The 19,297-nt window shown below is 42.9% G+C and overlaps 21 non-coding genes across 21 annotated transcripts; all 21 read left to right on the plus strand.

Moving 5' to 3' along the window:
* Positions 1–291: 291 nt before the first annotated feature.
* Positions 292–373, plus strand: trnal-aag. Its single transcript has one exon. It is a non-coding gene; the product is annotated as a tRNA-Leu (tRNA).
* A 733-nt stretch (positions 374–1,106) lies between these two features.
* trnal-aag lies at positions 1,107–1,188 on the plus strand. Its single transcript has one exon. It is a non-coding gene; the product is annotated as a tRNA-Leu (tRNA).
* Positions 1,189–1,914: 726 nt separating this feature from the next.
* Positions 1,915–1,996, plus strand: trnal-aag. Its single transcript has one exon. It is a non-coding gene; the product is annotated as a tRNA-Leu (tRNA).
* A 736-nt stretch (positions 1,997–2,732) lies between these two features.
* On the plus strand, positions 2,733–2,814 carry trnal-aag. The gene has a single exon. It is a non-coding gene; the product is annotated as a tRNA-Leu (tRNA).
* Positions 2,815–3,541: 727 nt separating this feature from the next.
* trnal-aag lies at positions 3,542–3,623 on the plus strand. Its single transcript has one exon. It is a non-coding gene; the product is annotated as a tRNA-Leu (tRNA).
* Positions 3,624–5,007: 1,384 nt separating this feature from the next.
* trnal-aag lies at positions 5,008–5,089 on the plus strand. Its single transcript has one exon. It is a non-coding gene; the product is annotated as a tRNA-Leu (tRNA).
* A 727-nt stretch (positions 5,090–5,816) lies between these two features.
* trnal-aag lies at positions 5,817–5,898 on the plus strand. Its single transcript has one exon. It is a non-coding gene; the product is annotated as a tRNA-Leu (tRNA).
* Positions 5,899–6,625: 727 nt separating this feature from the next.
* On the plus strand, positions 6,626–6,707 carry trnal-aag. Its single transcript has one exon. It is a non-coding gene; the product is annotated as a tRNA-Leu (tRNA).
* Positions 6,708–7,433: 726 nt separating this feature from the next.
* trnal-aag lies at positions 7,434–7,515 on the plus strand. The gene has a single exon. It is a non-coding gene; the product is annotated as a tRNA-Leu (tRNA).
* A 737-nt stretch (positions 7,516–8,252) lies between these two features.
* On the plus strand, positions 8,253–8,334 carry trnal-aag. Its single transcript has one exon. It is a non-coding gene; the product is annotated as a tRNA-Leu (tRNA).
* Positions 8,335–9,062: 728 nt separating this feature from the next.
* trnal-aag lies at positions 9,063–9,144 on the plus strand. Its single transcript has one exon. It is a non-coding gene; the product is annotated as a tRNA-Leu (tRNA).
* Positions 9,145–9,870: 726 nt separating this feature from the next.
* Positions 9,871–9,952, plus strand: trnal-aag. The gene has a single exon. It is a non-coding gene; the product is annotated as a tRNA-Leu (tRNA).
* A 733-nt stretch (positions 9,953–10,685) lies between these two features.
* Positions 10,686–10,767, plus strand: trnal-aag. The gene has a single exon. It is a non-coding gene; the product is annotated as a tRNA-Leu (tRNA).
* A 736-nt stretch (positions 10,768–11,503) lies between these two features.
* Positions 11,504–11,585, plus strand: trnal-aag. The gene has a single exon. It is a non-coding gene; the product is annotated as a tRNA-Leu (tRNA).
* A 724-nt stretch (positions 11,586–12,309) lies between these two features.
* Positions 12,310–12,391, plus strand: trnal-aag. The gene has a single exon. It is a non-coding gene; the product is annotated as a tRNA-Leu (tRNA).
* Positions 12,392–13,124: 733 nt separating this feature from the next.
* On the plus strand, positions 13,125–13,206 carry trnal-aag. The gene has a single exon. It is a non-coding gene; the product is annotated as a tRNA-Leu (tRNA).
* Positions 13,207–13,941: 735 nt separating this feature from the next.
* Positions 13,942–14,023, plus strand: trnal-aag. The gene has a single exon. It is a non-coding gene; the product is annotated as a tRNA-Leu (tRNA).
* Positions 14,024–14,757: 734 nt separating this feature from the next.
* On the plus strand, positions 14,758–14,839 carry trnal-aag. The gene has a single exon. It is a non-coding gene; the product is annotated as a tRNA-Leu (tRNA).
* A 724-nt stretch (positions 14,840–15,563) lies between these two features.
* On the plus strand, positions 15,564–15,645 carry trnal-aag. Its single transcript has one exon. It is a non-coding gene; the product is annotated as a tRNA-Leu (tRNA).
* A 729-nt stretch (positions 15,646–16,374) lies between these two features.
* trnal-aag lies at positions 16,375–16,456 on the plus strand. The gene has a single exon. It is a non-coding gene; the product is annotated as a tRNA-Leu (tRNA).
* A 726-nt stretch (positions 16,457–17,182) lies between these two features.
* On the plus strand, positions 17,183–17,264 carry trnal-aag. The gene has a single exon. It is a non-coding gene; the product is annotated as a tRNA-Leu (tRNA).
* Positions 17,265–19,297: the final 2,033 nt, after the last annotated feature.

Raw genomic sequence — 19,297 nt, forward strand, 5'->3', positions numbered from 1 at the left:
CTTTACCCTAATTCCCACGTCTGTTATTGCAATTATCTGCCGTGTTTTTCTAATTCAATCTGCTTCAGACATAAAATCAGAAACTAATTCTAAGTTTATACGATGGAAGAAAGAGCAACATCAGATAAATTAAGATTTTTAAAAAGAGAATCAAAAAAAGATGAAGGACGCAAGAGCAACATGAGATACATAAAGATTTTAAAGAAGAAAATGAAAAAGAAGACTAAAATACAAGGAAGTGCAGACGCTCTAGGTAACTGACGAGAAAGTGCAAATAATTTGCCAGAGCTGGGTAGTGTGGCCGAGCGGTCTAAGGCGCTGGATTAAGGCTCCAGTCTCTAAGGAGGCGTGGGTTCAAATCCCACCACTGCCATCTTTATTGAGTTTGTTTGCGCAAGCTATCACATGTTCTGCTTTATTTCAGGGTTTTTACTTTCATGTCGCCCATGCAAGGGAGAAAAGAAGCAATGTTGTGTGTCACGGATGGGGTTCCAACTCAATAGTGTAGTCCATCGCCTTAACCAACCAGCCACCAAGTCCTGTGCCCCGCGGTGGCAGTTGCACCTCCTACCGGTGGTTGTTCACATCAAATCCTTGATTGGAAAAAAGGAAAGTTGTGATGGTCTGTGCGACGACCAAGCAGTCCATTTTAACAGTGGGTACTGTGGCCGAGCTGTCCAGAGAACTGGATTTAAGGACCCAGTCTTCCGAGGTGTTGGTTCAAAGTCCACCGCTGCAACTTTTTCTCAACAGAAAACTGTAATGTAATTTCAAACAAGGCCACCAAGGACACCGGACAAATAAAGGGAATCCAGCCTTTACCCTAATTCCCAGTCTGTTATTGCAATTATCTGCCATGTTTTTCTAATTCAATCTGCTTCAGACATAAAAGCAGAAACTAATTCTAAGTTTATACGATGGAAGAAAGAGCAACATCAGATAAATTAAGATTTTTAAAAAGAGAATCAAAAAAAGATGAAGGACGCAAGAGCAACATGAGATACATAAAGATTTTAAAGAAGAAAATGAAAAAGAAGACTAAAATACAAGGAAGTGCAGACGCTCTAGGTAACTGACGAGAAAGTGCAAATAATTTGCCAGAGCTGGGTAGTGTGGCCGAGCGGTCTAAGGCGCTGGATTAAGGCTCCAGTCTCTAAGGAGGCGTGGGTTCAAATCCCACCACTGCCATCTTTATTGAGCTTGTTTGCGCAAGCTATCACATGTTCTGCTTTATTTCAGGGTTTTTACTTTCATGTCGCCCATGCAAGGGAGAAAATAAGCAATGTTGTGTGTCACGGATGGGGTTCCAACTCAATAGTGTAGTCCATCGCCTTAACCAACCAGCCACCAAGTCCTGTGCTCCCGCGGTGGCAGTTGCACCTCCTACCGGTGGTTGTTCACATCAAATCCTTGATTGGAAAAAAGGAAAGTTGTGATGGTCTGTGCGACGACCAAGCAGTCCATTTTAACAGTGGGACTGTGGCCGAGCTGTCCAGAGAACTGGATTTAAGAACCCAGTCTTTCGGTTCAAAGTCCACCGCTGCAACTTTTTCTCAACAGAAAACTGTAATGTAATTTCAAACAAGGCCACCAAGGGCACCGGACAAATAAAGGGAATCCAGCCTTTACCCTAAATCCCGAGTCTGTTATTGCAATTATCTGCCATGTTTTTCTAATTCAATCTGCTTCAGACAGAAAAGCAGAAACTAATTCTAAGTTTATACGATGGAAGAAAGAGCAACATCAGATAAATTAAGATTTTTAAAAAGAGAATCAAAAAAAGATGAAGGACGCAAGAGCAACGTGAGATAGATAAAGATTTTAAAGAAGAAAATGAAAAAGAAGACTAAAATACAAGGAAGTGCAGACGCTCTAGGTAACTGACGAGAAAGTGCAAATAATTTGCCAGAGCTGGGTAGTGTGGCCGAGCGGTCTAAGGCGCTGGATTAAGGCTCCAGTCTCTAAGGAGGCGTGGGTTCAAATCCCACCACTGCCATCTTTATTGAGCTTGTTTGCGCAAGCTATCACATGTTCTTCTTTATTTCAGGGTTTTTACTTTCATGTCGCCCATGCAAGGGAGAAAATAAGCAATGTTGTGTGTCACGGATGGGGTTCCAACTCAATAGTGTAGTCCATCGCCTTAACCAACCAGCCACCAAGTCCTGTGCTCCCGCGGTGGCAGTTGCACCTCCTACCGGTGGTTGTTCACATCAAATCCTTGATTGGAAAAAAGGAAAGTTGTGATGGTCTGTGCGACGACCAAGCAGTCCATTTTAACAGTGGGTACTGTGGCCGAGCTGTCCAGAGAACTGGATTTAAGGACCCAGTCTTTCGGAGGTGTGGGTTCAAAGTCCACCGCTGCAAGTTTTTCTCAACAGAAAACTGTAATGTAATTTCAAACAAGGCCACCAAGGGCACCGGACAAATAAAGGGAATCCAGCCTTTACCCTAAATCCCGAGTCTGTTATTGCAATTATCTGCCATGTTTTTCTAATTCAATCTGCTTCAGACAGAAAAGCAGAAACTAATTCTAAGTTTATACGATGGAAGAAAGAGCAACATCAGATAAATTAAGATTTTTAAAAAGAGAATCAAAAAAAGATGAAGGACGCAAGAGCAACGTGAGATAGATAAAGATTTTAAAGAAGAAAATGAAAAAGAAGACTAAAATACAAGGAAGTGCAGACGCTCTAGGTAACTGACGAGAAAGTGCAAATAATTTGCCAGAGCTGGGTAGTGTGGCCGAGCGGTCTAAGGCGCTGGATTAAGGCTCCAGTCTCTAAGGAGGCGTGGGTTCAAATCCCACCACTGCCATCTTTATTGAGCTTGTTTGCGCAAGCTATCACATGTTCTTCTTTATTTCAGGGTTTTTACTTTCATGTCGCCCATGCAAGGGAGAAAATAAGCAATGTTGTGTGTCACGGATGGGGTTCCAACTCAATAGTGTAGTCCATCGCCTTAACCAACCAGCCACCAAGTCCTGTGCTCCCGCGGTGGCAGTTGCACCTCCTACCGGTGGTTGTTCACATCAAATCCTTGATTGGAAAAAAGGAAAGTTGTGATGGTCTGTGCGACGACCAAGCAGTCCATTTTAACAGTGGGTACTGTGGCCGAGCTGTCCAGAGAACTGGATTTAAGGACCCAGTCTTTCGGTTCAAAGTCCACCGCTGCAACTTTTTCTCAACAGAAAACTGTAATGTAATTTCAAACAAGGCCACCAAGGGCACCGGACAAATAAAGGGAATCCAGCCTTTACCCTAAATCCCGAGTCTGTTATTGCAATTATCTGCCATGTTTTTCTAATTCAATCTGCTTCAGACAGAAAAGCAGAAACTAATTCTAAGTTTATACGATGGAAGAAAGAGCAACATCAGATAAATTAAGATTTTTAAAAAGAGAATCAAAAAAAGATGAAGGACGCAAGAGCAACGTGAGATAGATAAAGATTTTAAAGAAGAAAATGAAAAAGAAGACTAAAATACAAGGAAGTGCAGACGCTCTAGGTAACTGACGAGAAAGTGCAAATAATTTGCCAGAGCTGGGTAGTGTGGCCGAGCGGTCTAAGGCGCTGGATTAAGGCTCCAGTCTCTAAGGAGGCGTGGGTTCAAATCCCACCACTGCCATCTTTATTGAGCTTGTTTGCGCAAGCTATCACATGTTCTTCTTTATTTCAGGGTTTTTACTTTCATGTCGCCCATGCAAGGGAGAAAATAAGCAATGTTGTGTGTCACGGATGGGGTTCCAACTCAATAGTGTAGTCCATCGCCTTAACCAACCAGCCACCAAGTCCTGTGCTCCCGCGGTGGCAGTTGCACCTCCTACCGGTGGTTGTTCACATCAAATCCTTGATTGGAAAAAAGGAAAGTTGTGATGGTCTGTGCGACGACCAAGCAGTCCATTTCAACCTCTTAGTCCGCCCCATCCCGGATCCGGGATCGTGACTACAGCCTCAAGCTCATTACCATAACGCAAAATTAGCGATTTCTGAAAATTGCAAATTAAATGAAATAAATATGCCTGTCCTCAAGCTTATCCTTTTCTTAACAATCCTGTCGTCTCAGATTTTCAAAATATGCTTTAGAACCAGAGAAAATCAATAATTTGTGTAAGAGTGGTGATAGCTAGCTTAGCATTTAGCGTTAGCATTTAGCACGCAACATTCACAAAAACCAGCAAAGGGATCAAATAAAATAATTTACCTTTGAAGAACTTCAGATGTTTCAATGAGGAGACTCTCAGTTACATAGCAGATGTCCAGTTTTTCCTGAAAGATGCTTGTGTAGGACACAACGTTCCGTTTTGTTACTATGCATTTGGCTACCGAAACTAACCGAAAATTCAGTCACCTAAACGTCAAACTTTTTCCGAATTAACTCCATAATATCGACTGAAACATGGAAAACGTTGTTTGAATCAATCCTCAAGGTGTTTTGTCATATATCTCTTCATTGAAATCCCTTCCCTGGAAGTGCATTCTTCTCTGATTCGGATGGAAAAATACTGGTACCTGACTTTTGCGCACCAATTTCCACGCAGACACCGTGGGACACTTGGTAATTGTAGGCTCTTATGGTCAATCTTCCAATGATATGCCTACAAATACGTCACAATGCTGCAGACACCTGGGGGAAACGATAGGAAGTGTCCGTTCATTCCTGTCCATTCACAGCCATATAAGGAGATCATGGAAAACGTGCCTCCAGAAATCCTGTTGATTTCCTGGTCACTCAAACATCTTGGTTTTGCCTGTAGATTTTGTTCTATTCACTCACAGTGAAAATCTTTGCAGTTCTGGAAACGTCAGAGTGTCTTCTTTCCAAAACTATCAATTCCAAGCATAGTCAAGCATCAGATGACAAAATATTTTTAAAACGGGCATGTCTTTTTATCCAAAAATGAAATACTGCCCCTAGAGTCTTAAAAGGTTAAAGAAGAAAATGAAAAAGAAGACTAAACAAAGTGCAGACGCTCTAGGTAACTGATGAGAAAGTGTGAATAGTTTGCCAGAGCTGGGTGGCCGAGCGGTCTAAGGCGCTGGATTAAGGCTCCAGTCTCTAAGGAGGCGTGGGTTCAAATCCCACCACTGCCATCTTTATTGAGTTTGTTTGCGCAAGCTATCACATGTTCTGCTTTATTTCAGGGTTTTTACTTTCATGTCGCCCATGCAAGGGAGAAAATAAGCAATGTTGTGTGTCACGGATGGGGTTCCAACTCAATAGTGTAGTCCATCGCCTTAACCAACCAGCCACCAAGTCCTGTGCTCCCGCGGTGGCAGTTGCACCTCCTACCGGTGGTTGTTCACATCAAATCCTTGATTGGAAAAAAGGAAAGTTGTGATGGTCTGTGCGACGACCAAGCAGTCCATTTTAACAGTGGGTACTGTGGCCGAGCTGTCCAGAGAACTGGATTTAAGAACCCAGTCTTTCGGTTCAAAGTCCACCGCTGCAACTTTTTCTCAACAGAAAACTGTAATGTAATTTCAAACAAGGCCACCAAGGACACCGGACAAATAAAGGGAATCCAGCCTTTACCCTAAATCCCAAGTCTGTTATTGCAATTATCTGCCATGTTTTTCTAATTCAATCTGCTTCAGACATAAAAGCAGAAACTAATTCTAAGTTTATACGATGGAAGAAAGAGCAACATCAGATAAATTAAGATTTTTAAAAAGAGAATCAAAAAAAGATGAAGGACGCAAGAGCAACATGAGATAGATAAAGATTTTAAAGAAGAAAATGAAAAAGAAGACTAAAATACAAGGAAGTGCAGACGCTCTAGGTAACTGACGAGAAAGTGCAAATAATTTGCCAGAGCTGGGTAGTGTGGCCGAGCGGTCTAAGGCGCTGGATTAAGGCTCCAGTCTCTAAGGAGGCGTGGGTTCAAATCCCACCACTGCCATCTTTAATGAGCTTGTTTGCGCAAGCTGTCACATGTTCTGCTTTATTTTAGGGTTTTTACTTTCATGTCGCCCATGCAAGGGAGAAAAGAAGCAATGTTGTGTGTCACGGATGAGGTTCCAACTCAATAGTGTAGTCCATCGCCTTAAACAACCAGCCACCAAGTCCTGTGCTCCCGCGGTGGCAGTTGCACCTCCTACCGGTGGTTGTTCACATCAAATCCTTGATTGGAAAAAAGGAAAGTTGTGATGGTCTGTGCGACGACCAAGCAGTCCATTTTAACAGTGGGTACTCTGGCCGAGCTGTCCAGAGAACTGGATTTAAGGACCCAGTCTTTCGGTTCAAAGTCCACCGCTGCAACTTTTTCTCAACAGAAAACTGTAATGTAATTTCAAACAAGGCCACCAAGGACACCGGACAAATAAAGGGAATCCAGCCTTTACCCTAAATCCCAAGTCTGTTATTGCAATTATCTGCCATGTTTTTCTAATTCAATCTGCTTCAGACATAAAAGCAGAAACTAATTCTAAGTTTATACGATGGAAGAAAGAGCAACATCAGATAAATTAAGATTTTTAAAAAGAGAATCAAAAAAAGATGAAGGACGCAAGAGCAACGTGAGATAGATAAAGATTTTAAAGAAGAAAATGAAAAAGAAGACTAAAATACAAGGAAGTGCAGACGCTCTAGGTAACTGACGAGAAAGTGCAAATAGTTTGCCAGAGCTGGGTAGTGTGGCCGAGCGGTCTAAGGCGCTGGATTAAGGCTCCAGTCTCTAAGGAGGCGTGGGTTCAAATCCCACCACTGCCATCTTTATTGAGCTTGTTTGCGCAAGCTATCACATGTTCTGCTTTATTTCAGGGTTTTTACTTTCATGTCGCCCATGCAAGGGAGAAAAGAAGCAATGTTGTGTGTCACGGATGGGGTTCCAACTCAATAGTGTAGTCCATCGCCTTAACCAACCAGCCACCAAGTCCTGTGCTCCCGCGGTGGCAGTTGCACCTCCTACCGGTGGTTGTTCACATCAAATCCTTGATTGGAAAAAGGAAAGTTGTGATGGTCTGTGCGACGACCAAGCAGTCCATTTTAACAGTGGGTACTGTGGCCGAGCTGTCCAGAGAACTGGATTTAAGGACCCAGTCTTTCGGTTCAAAGTCCACCGCTGCAACTTTTTCTCAACAGAAAACTGTAATGTAATTTCAAACAAGGCCACCAAGGACACCGGACAAATAAAGGGAATCCAGCCTTTACCCTAAATCCCGAGTCTGTTATTGCAATTATCTGCCATGTTTTTCTAATTCAATCTGCTTCAGACAGAAAAGCAGAAACTAATTCTAAGTTTATACGATGGAAGAAAGAGCAACATCAGATAAATTAAGATTTTTAAAAAGAGAATCAAAAAAAGATGAAGGACGCAAGAGCAACGTGAGATAGATAAAGATTTTAAAGAAGAAAATGAAAAAGAAGACTAAAATACAAGGAAGTGCAGACGCTCTAGGTAACTGACGAGAAAGTGCAAATAATTTGCCAGAGCTGGGTAGTGTGGCCGAGCGGTCTAAGGCGCTGGATTAAGGCTCCAGTCTCTAAGGAGGCGTGGGTTCAAATCCCACCACTGCCATCTTTATTGAGCTTGTTTGCGCAAGCTATCACATGTTCTGCTTTATTTCAGGGTTTTTACTTTCATGTCGCCCATGCAAGGGAGAAAATAAGCAATGTTGTGTGTCACGGATGGGGTTCCAACTCAATAGTGTAGTCCATCGCCTTAACCAACCAGCCACCAAGTCCTGTGCTCCCGCGGTGGCAGTTGCACCTCCTACCGGTGGTTGTTCACATCAAATCCTTGATTGGAAAAAAGGAAAGTTGTGATGGTCTGTGCGACGACCAAGCAGTCCATTTTAACAGTGGGTACTGTGGCCGAGCTGTCCAGAGAACTGGATTTAAGGACCCAGTCTTTCGGAGGTGTGGGTTCAAAGTCCACCGCTGCAACTTTTTCTCAACAGAAAACTGTAATGTAATTTCAAACAAGGCCACCAAGGGCACCGGACAAATAAAGGGAATCCAGCCTTTACCCTAAATCCCGAGTCTGTTATTGCAATTATCTGCCATGTTTTTCTAATTCAATCTGCTTCAGACAGAAAAGCAGAAACTAATTCTAAGTTTATACGATGGAAGAAAGAGCAACATCAGATAAATTAAGATTTTTAAAAAGAGAATCAAAAAAAAGATGAAGGACGCAAGAGCAACGTGAGATAGATAAAGATTTTAAAGAAGAAAATGAAAAAGAAGACTAAAATACAAGGAAGTGCAGACGCTCTAGGTAACTGACGAGAAAGTGCAAATAATTTGCCAGAGCTGGGTAGTGTGGCCGAGCGGTCTAAGGCGCTGGATTAAGGCTCCAGTCTCTAAGGAGGCGTGGGTTCAAATCCCACCACTGCCATCTTTATTGAGCTTGTTTGCGCAAGCTATCACATGTTCTTCTTTATTTCAGGGTTTTTACTTTCATGTCGCCCATGCAAGGGAGAAAATAAGCAATGTTGTGTGTCACGGATGGGGTTCCAACTCAATAGTGTAGTCCATCGCCTTAACCAACCAGCCACCAAGTCCTGTGCTCCCGCGGTGGCAGTTGCACCTCCTACCGGTGGTTGTTCACATCAAATCCTTGATTGGAAAAAAGGAAAGTTGTGATGGTCTGTGCGACGACCAAGCAGTCCATTTTAACAGTGGGTACTGTGGCCGAGCTGTCCAGAGAACTGGATTTAAGGACCCAGTCTTTTCGGTTCAAAGTCCACCGCTGCAACTTTTTCTCAACAGAAAACTGTAATGTAATTTCAAACAAGGCCACCAAGGACACCGGACAAATAAAGGGAATCCAGCCTTTACCCTAAATCCCAAGTCTGTTATTGCAATTATCTGCCATGTTTTTCTAATTCAATCTGCTTCAGACATAAAAGCAGAAACTAATTCTAAGTTTATACGATGGAAGAAAGAGCAACATCAGATAAATTAAGATTTTTAAAAAGAGAATCAAAAAAAGATGAAGGACGCAAGAGCAACATGAGATACATAAAGATTTTAAAGAAGAAAATGAAAAAGAAGACTAAAATACAAGGAAGTGCAGACGCTCTAGGTAACTGACGAGAAAGTGTGAATAGTTTGCCAGAGCTGGGTAGTGTGGCCGAGCGGTCTAAGGCGCTGGATTAAGGCTCCAGTCTCTAAGGAGGCGTGGGTTCAAATCCCACCACTGCCATCTTTATTGAGTTTGTTTGCGCAAGCTATCACATGTTCTGCTTTATTTCAGGGTTTTTACTTTCATGTCGCCCATGCAAGGGAGAAAAGAAGCAATGTTGTGTGTCACGGATGGGGTTCCAACTCAATAGTGTAGTCCATCGCCTTAACCAACCAGCCACCAAGTCCTGTGCCCCTGCGGTGGAAGTTGCACCTCCTACCGGTGGTTGTTCACATCAAATCCTTGATTGGAAAAAAGGAAAGTTGTGATGGTCTGTGCGACGACCAAGCAGTCCATTTTAACAGTGGGTACTGTGGCCGAGCTGTCCAGAGAACTGGATTTAAGGACCCAGTCTTTCGGTTCAAAGTCCACCGCTGCAACTTTTTCTCAACAGAAAACTGTAATGTAATTTCAAACAAGGCCACCAAGGACACCGGACAAATAAAGGGAATCCAGCCTTTACCCTAATTCCCACGTCTGTTATTGCAATTATCTGCCGTGTTTTTCTAATTCAATCTGCTTCAGACATAAAATCAGAAACTAATTCTAAGTTTATACGATGGAAGAAAGAGCAACATCAGATAAATTAAGATTTTTAAAAAGAGAATCAAAAAAGATGAAGGACGCAAGAGCAACATGAGATACATAAAGATTTTAAAGAAGAAAATGAAAAAGAAGACTAAAATACAAGGAAGTGCAGACGCTCTAGGTAACTGACGAGAAAGTGTGAATACTTTGCCAGAGCTGGGTAGTGTGGCCGAGCGGTCTAAGGCGCTGGATTAAGGCTCCAGTCTCTAAGGAGGCGTGGGTTCAAATCCCACCACTGCCATCTTTATTGAGTTTGTTTGCGCAAGCTATCACATGTTCTGCTTTATTTCAGGGTTTTTACTTTCATGTCGCCCATGCAAGGGAGAAAAGAAGCAATGTTGTGTGTCACGGATGGGGTTCCAACTCAATAGTGTAGTCCATCGCCTTAACCAACCAGCCACCAAGTCCTGTGCCCCGCGGTGGCAGTTGCACCTCCTACCGGTGGTTGTTCACATCAAATCCTTGATTGGAAAAAGGAAAGTTGTGATGGTCTGTGCGACGACCAAGCAGTCCATTTTAACAGTGGGTACTGTGGCCGAGCTGTCCAGAGAACTGGATTTAAGGACCCAGTCTTTCGGAGGTGTGGGTTCAAAGTCCACCGCTGCAACTTTTTCTCAACAGAAAACTGTAATGTAATTTCAAACAAGGCCACCAAGGACACCGGACAAATAAAGGGAATCCAGCCTTTACCCTAATTCCCACGTCTGTTATTGCAATTATCTGCCGTGTTTTTCTAATTCAATCTGCTTCAGACATAAAAGCAGAAACTAATTCTAAGTTTATACGATGGAAGAAAGAGCAACATCAGATAAATTAAGATTTTTAAAAAGAGAATCAAAAAAGATGAAGGACACAAGAGCAACATGAGATACATAAAGATTTTAAAGAAGAAAATGAAAAAGAAGACTAAAATACAAGGAAGTGCAGACGCTCTAGGTAACTGACGAGAAAGTGTGAATAGTTTGCCAGAGCTGGGTAGTGTGGCCGAGCGGTCTAAGGCGCTGGATTAAGGCTCCAGTCTCTAAGGAGGCGTGGGTTCAAATCCCACCACTGCCATCTTTATTGAGTTTGTTTGCGCAAGCTATCACATGTTCTGCTTTATTTCAGCGTTTTACTTTCATGTAGGGCAATGCAAGGGAGAAAATAAGCAATGTTGTGTGTCACGAATGGGGTTCCAACTCAATAGTGTAGTCCATCGCCTTAACCAACCAGCCACCAAGTCCTGTGCCCCCGCGGTGTCATTTGCACCTCCTACCGGTGGTTGTTCATGTCAAATCCTTGATTGGAAAAAAGGAAAGTTGTGATGGTCTGTGCGACGACCAAGCAGTCCATTTTAACAGTGGGTACTGTGGCCGAGCTGTCCAGAGAACTGGATTTAAGGACCCAGTCTTTCGGAGGTGTTGGTTCAAAGTCCACCGCTGCAACTTTTTCTCAACAGAAAACTGTAATGTAATTTCAAACAAGGCCACCAAGGACACCGGACAAATAAAGGGAATCCAGCCTTTACCCTAATTCCCACGTCTGTTATTGCAATTATCTGCCGTGTTTTTCTAATTCAATCTGCTTCAGACATAAAATCAGAAACTAATTCTAAGTTTATACGATGGAAGAAAGAGCAACATCAGATAAATTAAGATTTTTAAAAAGAGAATCAAAAAAAGATGAAGGACGCAAGAGCAACATGAGATACATAAAGATTTTAAAGAAGAAAATGAAAAAGAAGACTAAAATACAAGGAAGTGCAGACGCTCTAGGTAACTGATGAGAAAGTGTGAATAATTTGCCAGAGCTGGGTAGTGTGGCCGAGCGGTCTAAGGCGCTGGATTAAGGCTCCAGTCTCTAAGGAGGCGTGGGTTCAAATCCCACCACTGCCATCTTTATTGAGTTTGTTTGCGCAAGCTATCACATGTTCTGCTTTATTTCAGGGTTTTTACTTTCATGTCGCCCATGCAAGGGAGAAAAGAAGCAATGTTGTGTGTCACGGATGGGGTTCCAACTCAATAGTGTAGTCCATCGCCTTAACCAACCAGCCACCAAGTCCTGTGCCCCGCGGTGGCAGTTGCACCTCCTACCGGTGGTTGTTCACATCAAATCCTTGATTGGAAAAAAGGAAAGTTGTGATGGTCTGTGCGACGACCAAGCAGTCCATTTTAACAGTGGGTACTGTGGCCGAGCTGTCCAGAGAACTGGATTTAAGGACCCAGTCTTTCGGTTCAAAGTCCACCGCTGCAACTTTTTCTCAACAGAAAACTGTAATGTAATTTCAAACAAGGCCACCAAGGACACCGGACAAATAAAGGGAATCCAGCCTTTACCCTAAATCCCAGTCTGTTATTGCAATTATCTGCCATGTTTTTCTAATTCAATCTGCTTCAGACATAAAAGCAGAAACTAATTCTAAGTTTATACGATGGAAGAAAGAGCAACATCAGATAAATTAAGATTTTTAAAAAGAGAATCAAAAAAGATGAAGGACGCAAGAGCAACATGAGATAGATAAAGATTTTAAAGAAGAAAATGAAAAAGAAGACTAAAATACAAGGAAGTGCAGACGCTCTAGGTAACTGATGAGAAAGTGCAAATAATTTGCCAGAGCTGGGTAGTGTGGCCGAGCGGTCTAAGGCGCTGGATTAAGGCTCCAGTCTCTAAGGAGGCGTGGGTTCAAATCCCACCACTGCCATCTTTATTGAGTTTGTTTGCGCAAGCTATCACATGTTCTGCTTTATTTCAGGGTTTTTACTTTCATGTCGCCCATGCAAGGGAGAAAAGAAGCAATGTTGTGTGTCACGGATGGGGTTCCAACTCAATAGTGTAGTCCATCGCCTTAACCAACCAGCCACCAAGTCCTGTGCCCCGCGGTGGCAGTTGCACCTCCTACCGGTGGTTGTTCACGTCAAATCCTTGATTGGAAAAAGGAAAGTTGTGATGGTCTGTGCGACGACCAAGCAGTCCATTTTAACAGTGGGTACTGTGGCCGAGCTGTCCAGAGAACTGGATTTAAGGACCCAGTCTTTCGGAGGTGTGGGTTCAAAGTCCAACGCTGCAAGTTTTTCTCAACAGAAAACTGTAATGTAATTTCAAACAAGGCCACCAAGGACACCGGACAAATAAAGGGATTCCAGCCTTTACCCTAATTCCCAAGTCTGTTATTGCAATTATCTTCCGTGTTTTTCTAATTCAATCTGCTTCAGACATAAAAGCAGAAGCTAATTCTAAGTTTATACGATGGAAGAAAGAGCAACATCAGATAAATTAAGATTTTTAAAAAGAGAATAAAAAAAGATGAAGGACGCAAGAGCAACATGAGATACATAAAGATTTTAAAGAAGAAAATGAAAAAGAAGACTAAAATACAAGGAAGTGCAGACGCTCTAGGTAACTGATGAGAAAGTGCAAACAATTTGCCAGAGCTGGGTAGTGTGGCCGAGCGGTCTAAGGCGCTGGATTAAGGCTCCAGTCTCTAAGGAGGCGTGGGTTCAAATCCCACCACTGCCATCTTTATTGAGCTTGTTTGCGCAAGCTATCACATGTTCTGCTTTATTTCAGGGTTTTTACTTTCATGTCGCCCATGCAAGGGAGAAAAGAAGCAATGTTGTGTGTCACGGATGGGGTTCCAACTCAATAGTGTAGTCCATCGCCTTAACCAACCAGCCACCAAGTCCTGTGCTCCCGCGGTGGCAGTTGCACCTCCTACCGGTGGTTGTTCACGTCAAATCCTTGATTGGAAAAAAGGAAAGTTGTGATGGTCTGTGCGACGACCAAGCAGTCCATTTTAACAGTGGGTACTGTGGCCGAGCTGTCCAGAGAACTGGATTTAAGGACCCAGTCTTTCGGAGGTTCGGTTCAAAGTCCACCGCTGCAACTTTTTCTCAACAGAAAACTGTAATGTAATTTCAAACAAGGCCACCAAGGACACCGGACAAATAAAGGGAATCCAGCCTTTACCCTAAATCCCACGTCTGTTATTGCAATTATCTGCCGTGTTTTTCTAATTCAATCTGCTTCAGACATAAAATCAGAAACTAATTCTAAGTTTATACGATGGAAGAAAGAGCAACATCAGATAAATTAAGATTTTTAAAAAGAGAATCAAAAAAAGATGAAGGACGCAAGAGCAACATGAGATACATAAAGATTTTAAAGAAGAAAATGAAAAAGAAGACTAAAATACAAGGAAGTGCAGACGCTCTAGGTAACTGATGAGAAAGTGTGAATAGTTTGCCAGAGCTGGGTAGTGTGGCCGAGCGGTCTAAGGCGCTGGATTAAGGCTCCAGTCTCTAAGGAGGCGTGGGTTCAAATCCCACCACTGCCATCTTTATTGAGTTTGTTTTGCGCAAGCTATCACATGTTCTGCTTTATTTCAGGGTTTTTACTTTCATGTCGCCCATGCAAGGGAGAAAAGAAGCAATGTTGTGTGTCACGGATGGGGTTCCAACTCAATAGTGTAGTCCATCGCCTTAACCAACCAGCCACCAAGTCCTGTGCCCCTGCGGTGGCAGTTGCACATCCTACCGGTGGTTGTTCACATCAAATCCTTGATTGGAAAAAGGAAAGTTGTGATGGTCTGTGCGACGACCAAGCAGTCCATTTTAACAGTGGGTACTGTGGCCGAGCTGTCCAGAGAACTGGATTTAAGGACCCAGTCTTTCGGAGGTTCGGTTCAAAGTCCACCGCTGCAACTTTTTCTCAACAGAAAACTGTAATGTAATTTCAAACAAGGCCACCAAGGACACCGGACAAATAAAGGGAATCCAGCCTTTACCCTAAATCCCACGTCTGTTATTGCAATTATCTGCCATGTTTTTCTAATTCAATCTGCTTCAGACATAAAAGCAGAAACTAATTCTAAGTTTATACGATGGAAGAAAGAGCAACATCAGATAAATTAAGATTTTTAAAAAGAGAATCAAAAAAGATGAAGGACGCAAGAGCAACATGAGATACATAAAGATTTTAAAGAAGAAAATGAAAAAGAAGACTAAAATACAAGGAAGTGCAGACGCTCTAGGTAACTGACGAGAAAGTGCAAATAATTTGCCAGAGCTGGGTAGTGTGGCCGAGCGGTCTAAGGCGCTGGATTAAGGCTCCAGTCTCTAAGGAGGCGTGGGTTCAAATCCCACCACTGCCATCTTTATTGAGTTTGTTTGCGCAAGCTATCACATGTTCTGCTTTATTTCAGGGTTTTTACTTTCATGTCGCCCATGCAAGGGAGAAAAGAAGCAATGTTGTGTGTCACGGATGGGGTTCCAACTCAATAGTGTAGTCCATCGCCTTAACCAACCAGCCACCAAGTCCTGTGCCCCCGCGGTGGCAGTTGCACCTCCTACCGGTGGTTGTTCACGTCAAATCCTTGATTGGAAAAAGGAAAGTTGTGATGGTCTGTGCGACGACCAAGCAGTCCATTTTAACAGTGGGTACTGTGGCCGAGCTGTCCAGAGAACTGGATTTAAGGACCCAGTCTTTCGGTTCAAAGTCCACCGCTGCAACTTTTTCTCAACAGAAAACTGTAATGTAATTTCAAACAAGGCCACCAAGGACACCGGACAAATAAAGGGAATCCAGCCTTTACCCTAATTCCCAGTCTGTTATTGCAATTATCTGCCGTGTTTTTCTAATTCAATCTGCTTCAGACATAAAAGCAGAAACTAATTCTAAGTTTATACGATGGAAGAAAGAGCAACATCAGATAAATTAAGATTTTTAAAAAGAGAATCAAAAAAGATGAAGGACGCAAGAGCAACATGAGATACATAAAGATTTTAAAGAAGAAAATGAAAAAGAAGACTAAAATACAAGGAAGTGCAGACGCTCTAGGTAACTGACGAGAAAGTGTGAATAGTTTGCCAGAGCTGGGTAGTGTGGCCGAGCGGTCTAAGGCGCTGGATTAAGGCTCCAGTCTCTAAGGAGGCGTGGGTTCAAATCCCACCACTGCCATCTTTATTGAGTTTGTTTGCGCAAGCTATCACATGTTCTGCTTTATTTCAGGGTTTTTACTTTCATGTCGCCCATGCAAGGGAGAAAAGAAGCAATGTTGTGTGTCACGGATGGGGTTCCAACTCAATAGTGTAGTCCATCGCCTTAACCAACCAGCCACCAAGTCCTGTGCTCCCGCGGTGGCAGTTGCACCTCCTACCGGTGGTTGTTCACATCAAATCCTTGATTGGAAAAAAGGAAAGTTGTGATGGTCTGTGCGACGACCAAGCAGTCCATTTTAACAGTGGGTACTGTGGCCGAGCTGTCCAGAGAACTGGATTTAAGGACCCAGTCTTTCGGAGGTGTTGGGTTCAAAGTCCACCGCTGCAACTTTTTCTCAACAGAAAACTGTAATGTAATTTCAAACAAGGCCACCAAGGGCACCGGACAAATAAAGGGAATCCAGCCTTTACCCTAATTCACTATTGCAATTATCTGCCGTGTTTTTCTAATTCAATCTGCTTCAGACATAAAAGCAGAAACTAATTCTAAGTTTATACGATGGAAGAAAGAGCAACATCAGATAAATTAAGATTTTTAAAAAGAGAATCAAAAAAAGATGAAGGACGCAAGAGCAACATGAGATACATAAAGATTTTAAAGAAGAAAATGAAAAAGAAGACTAAAACACAAGGAAGTGCAGACGCTCTAGATAACTGACGAGAAAGTGTGAGTACTTTGCCAGAGCTGGGTAGTGTGGCCGAGCGGTCTAAGGCGCTGGATTAAGGCTCCAGTCTCTAAGGAGGCGTGGGTTCAAATCCCACCACTGTCATCTTTATTGAGTTTGTTTGCGCAAGCTATCACATGTTCTGCTTTATTTCAGGGTTTTTACTTTCATGTCGCCCATGCAAGGGAGAAAAGAAGCAATGTTGTGTGTCACGGATGGGGTTCCAACTCAATAGTGTAGTCCATCGCCTTAACCAACCAGCCACCAAGTCCTGTGCTCCCGCGGTGGCAGTTGCACCTCCTACCGGTGGTTGTTCACGTCAAATCCTTGATTGGAAAAAAGGAAAGTTGTGATGGTCTGTGCGACGACCAAGCAGTCCATTTTAACAGTGGGTACTGTGGCCGAGCTGTCCAGAGAACTGGATTTAAGGACCCAGTCTTTCGGTTCAAAGTCCACCGCTGCAACTTTTTCTCAACAGAAAACTGTAATGTAATTTCAAACAAGGCCACCAAGGACACCGGACAAATAAAGGGAATCCAGCCTTTACCCTAATTCCCACGTCTGTTATTGCAATTATCTGCCGTGTTTTTCTAATTCAATCTGCTTCAGACATAAAAGCAGAAACTAATTCTAAGTTTATACGATGGAAGAAAGAGCAACATCAGATAAATTAAGATTTTTAAAAAGAGAATCAAAAAAGATGAAGGATGCAAGAGCAACATGAGATACATAAAGATTTTAAAGAAGAAAATGAAAAAGAAGACTAAAATACAAGGAAGTGCAGACGCTCTAGGTAACTGACGAGAAAGTGTGAATACTTTGCCAGAGCTGGGTAGTGTGGCCGAGCGGTCTAAGGCGCTGGATTAAGGCTCCAGTCTCTAAGGAGGCGTGGGTTCAAATCCCACCACTGCCATCTTTATTGAGTTTGTTTGCGCAAGCTATCACATGTTCTGCTTTATTTCAGGGTTTTTACTTTCATGTCGCCCATGCAAGGGAGAAAAGAAGCAATGTTGTGTGTCACGGATGGGGTTCCAACTCAATAGTGTAGTCCATCGCCTTAACCAACCAGCCACCAAGTCCTGTGCTCCAGGACAAGGTGTCAGTTGCACCTCCTACCGGTGGTTGTTCACAAAGCTTAATCAGTGTCAAATCCTTGATTGGCTTAAAGTGTCCAGGAAAGTTGTGATGGTCTGTGCGATCAGTGTCCAGGACAAGTGACCACAGCAGTCCATTTTAACAGTGGGTACTGTGGCCGACAAGCTGTCCAATCAGTGTCCAGGACAAGGCCTAATCAGTGTCCAGGACAAGGCTTAATCAGTATCTAGGACAAGGCCTAATCAGTGTCCAGGACAAGGCTTAATCAGTGTCCAGGACAAGGCTTAATCAGTGTCCAGGACAAGGCCTAATCAGTGTCCAGGACAAGGCTTAATCAGTGTCCAGGACAAGGCTTAATCAGTGTCCAGGACAAGGTTTAATCAGTGTCCAGGACAAGGCTTAATCAGTATCCAGGACAAGGCCTAATCAGTGTCCAGGACAAGGCTTAATCAGTGTCCAGGACAAGGCATAATCAGTGTCCAGGACAAGGCCTAATCAGTGTCCAGGACAAGGCCTAATCAGTTCCAGGACAAGGCCTAATCAGTGTCCAGGACAAGGCCTAATCAGTGTCCAGGACAAGGCTTAATCAGTGTCCAGGACAAGGCTTAATCAGTGTCCAGAACAATGCCTAATCAGTGTCCAGGACAAGGCATAATCAGTGTCCAGGACAAGGCTTAATCAGTGTCCAGGACAAGGCCTAATCAGTGTCCAGCACAATGCCTAATCAGTGTCCAGGACAAGGCATAATCAGTGTCCAGGAGAATGATTAATCAGTGTCCAGGACAAGGCATAATCAGTGTCCAGGACAAGGCCTAATCAGTGTCCAGAACAAGGCTTAATCAGTGTCCAGGACAAGGCATAATCAGTGTTCAGGACAAGGCTTAATCAGTGTCCAGGACAAGGCCTAATCAGTGTCCAGGACAAGGCCTAATCAGTGTCCAGGACAAGGCCTAATCAGTGTCCAGGACAAGGCATAATCAGTGTCCAGGACAAGGCCTAATCAGTGTCCAGGACAAGGCCTAATCAGTGTCCAGTAAAAAAATGCATTTGACTGCTTGGCTTATTGTTTACCCAGTGTCGTGTCTTTGGCTATGCCGGATTAAGTGATATGACATGCTATTCTATAAAATCATTTCTCCGTAATTAATATTACCTGATTGAGCTAATCATGTAAATGTAATTAACTAGAGAGTCGGGGCACCACAAAATAATATTTATAGAGCTGTTATCTTCCGAATAAACTCTTAAAGACCTAGTAATATTTTACATCAATAGCAGTCAATATTAATCGTCACCTTAATTCAGTCTCATCTGAAAGTTGTAAATTCTTGGTTATCTTCATGAACCCTGGCAAACAAGTTGAATCAGCAATACAAAATTGGGTTTAATTATTTATTTACTAAATACCTAACTAAACACATAGAATTATATACACATAATTAATCATACCTGGATTACAAATTACGTCATGAAGGAAAACGTCCTAGCGGGCGGAACAGATATGACAGCTGGTTACACAAAAGAAAAGGGCTGGGTTTGAGTGAAAGATCGGGAAGACTGAGAGACAAAGGGAGAAGCTGTGTATACAGTATTTTATGCATTCTAAATTACTGCCCATTTGGAAAATGCAATAAATATTTACTCTGAGCTGCGCTTCGCTAGGTTGGTGGTACATGTAAGGCCGTGTTGCCAAACCGAGTCCTTTGAAGAATGTCTCTGGTGGTCAATTGAATACGTTGTAGTAATGTCGTTGTGTGATAGATGGGATACTCTGTCTGTTCCTTCCTAACCCTCGTTTGCAGCTGCTGTTGCTAACTCAACGGCTAGGAGGTATCACTTCTGTAGTGAATA

The sequence above is a fragment of the Oncorhynchus gorbuscha genome, linkage group LG18, assembly GCF_021184085.1.
Source record: "Oncorhynchus gorbuscha isolate QuinsamMale2020 ecotype Even-year linkage group LG18, OgorEven_v1.0, whole genome shotgun sequence".
In the NCBI taxonomy this organism is placed as follows: domain Eukaryota; kingdom Metazoa; phylum Chordata; class Actinopteri; order Salmoniformes; family Salmonidae; genus Oncorhynchus; species Oncorhynchus gorbuscha.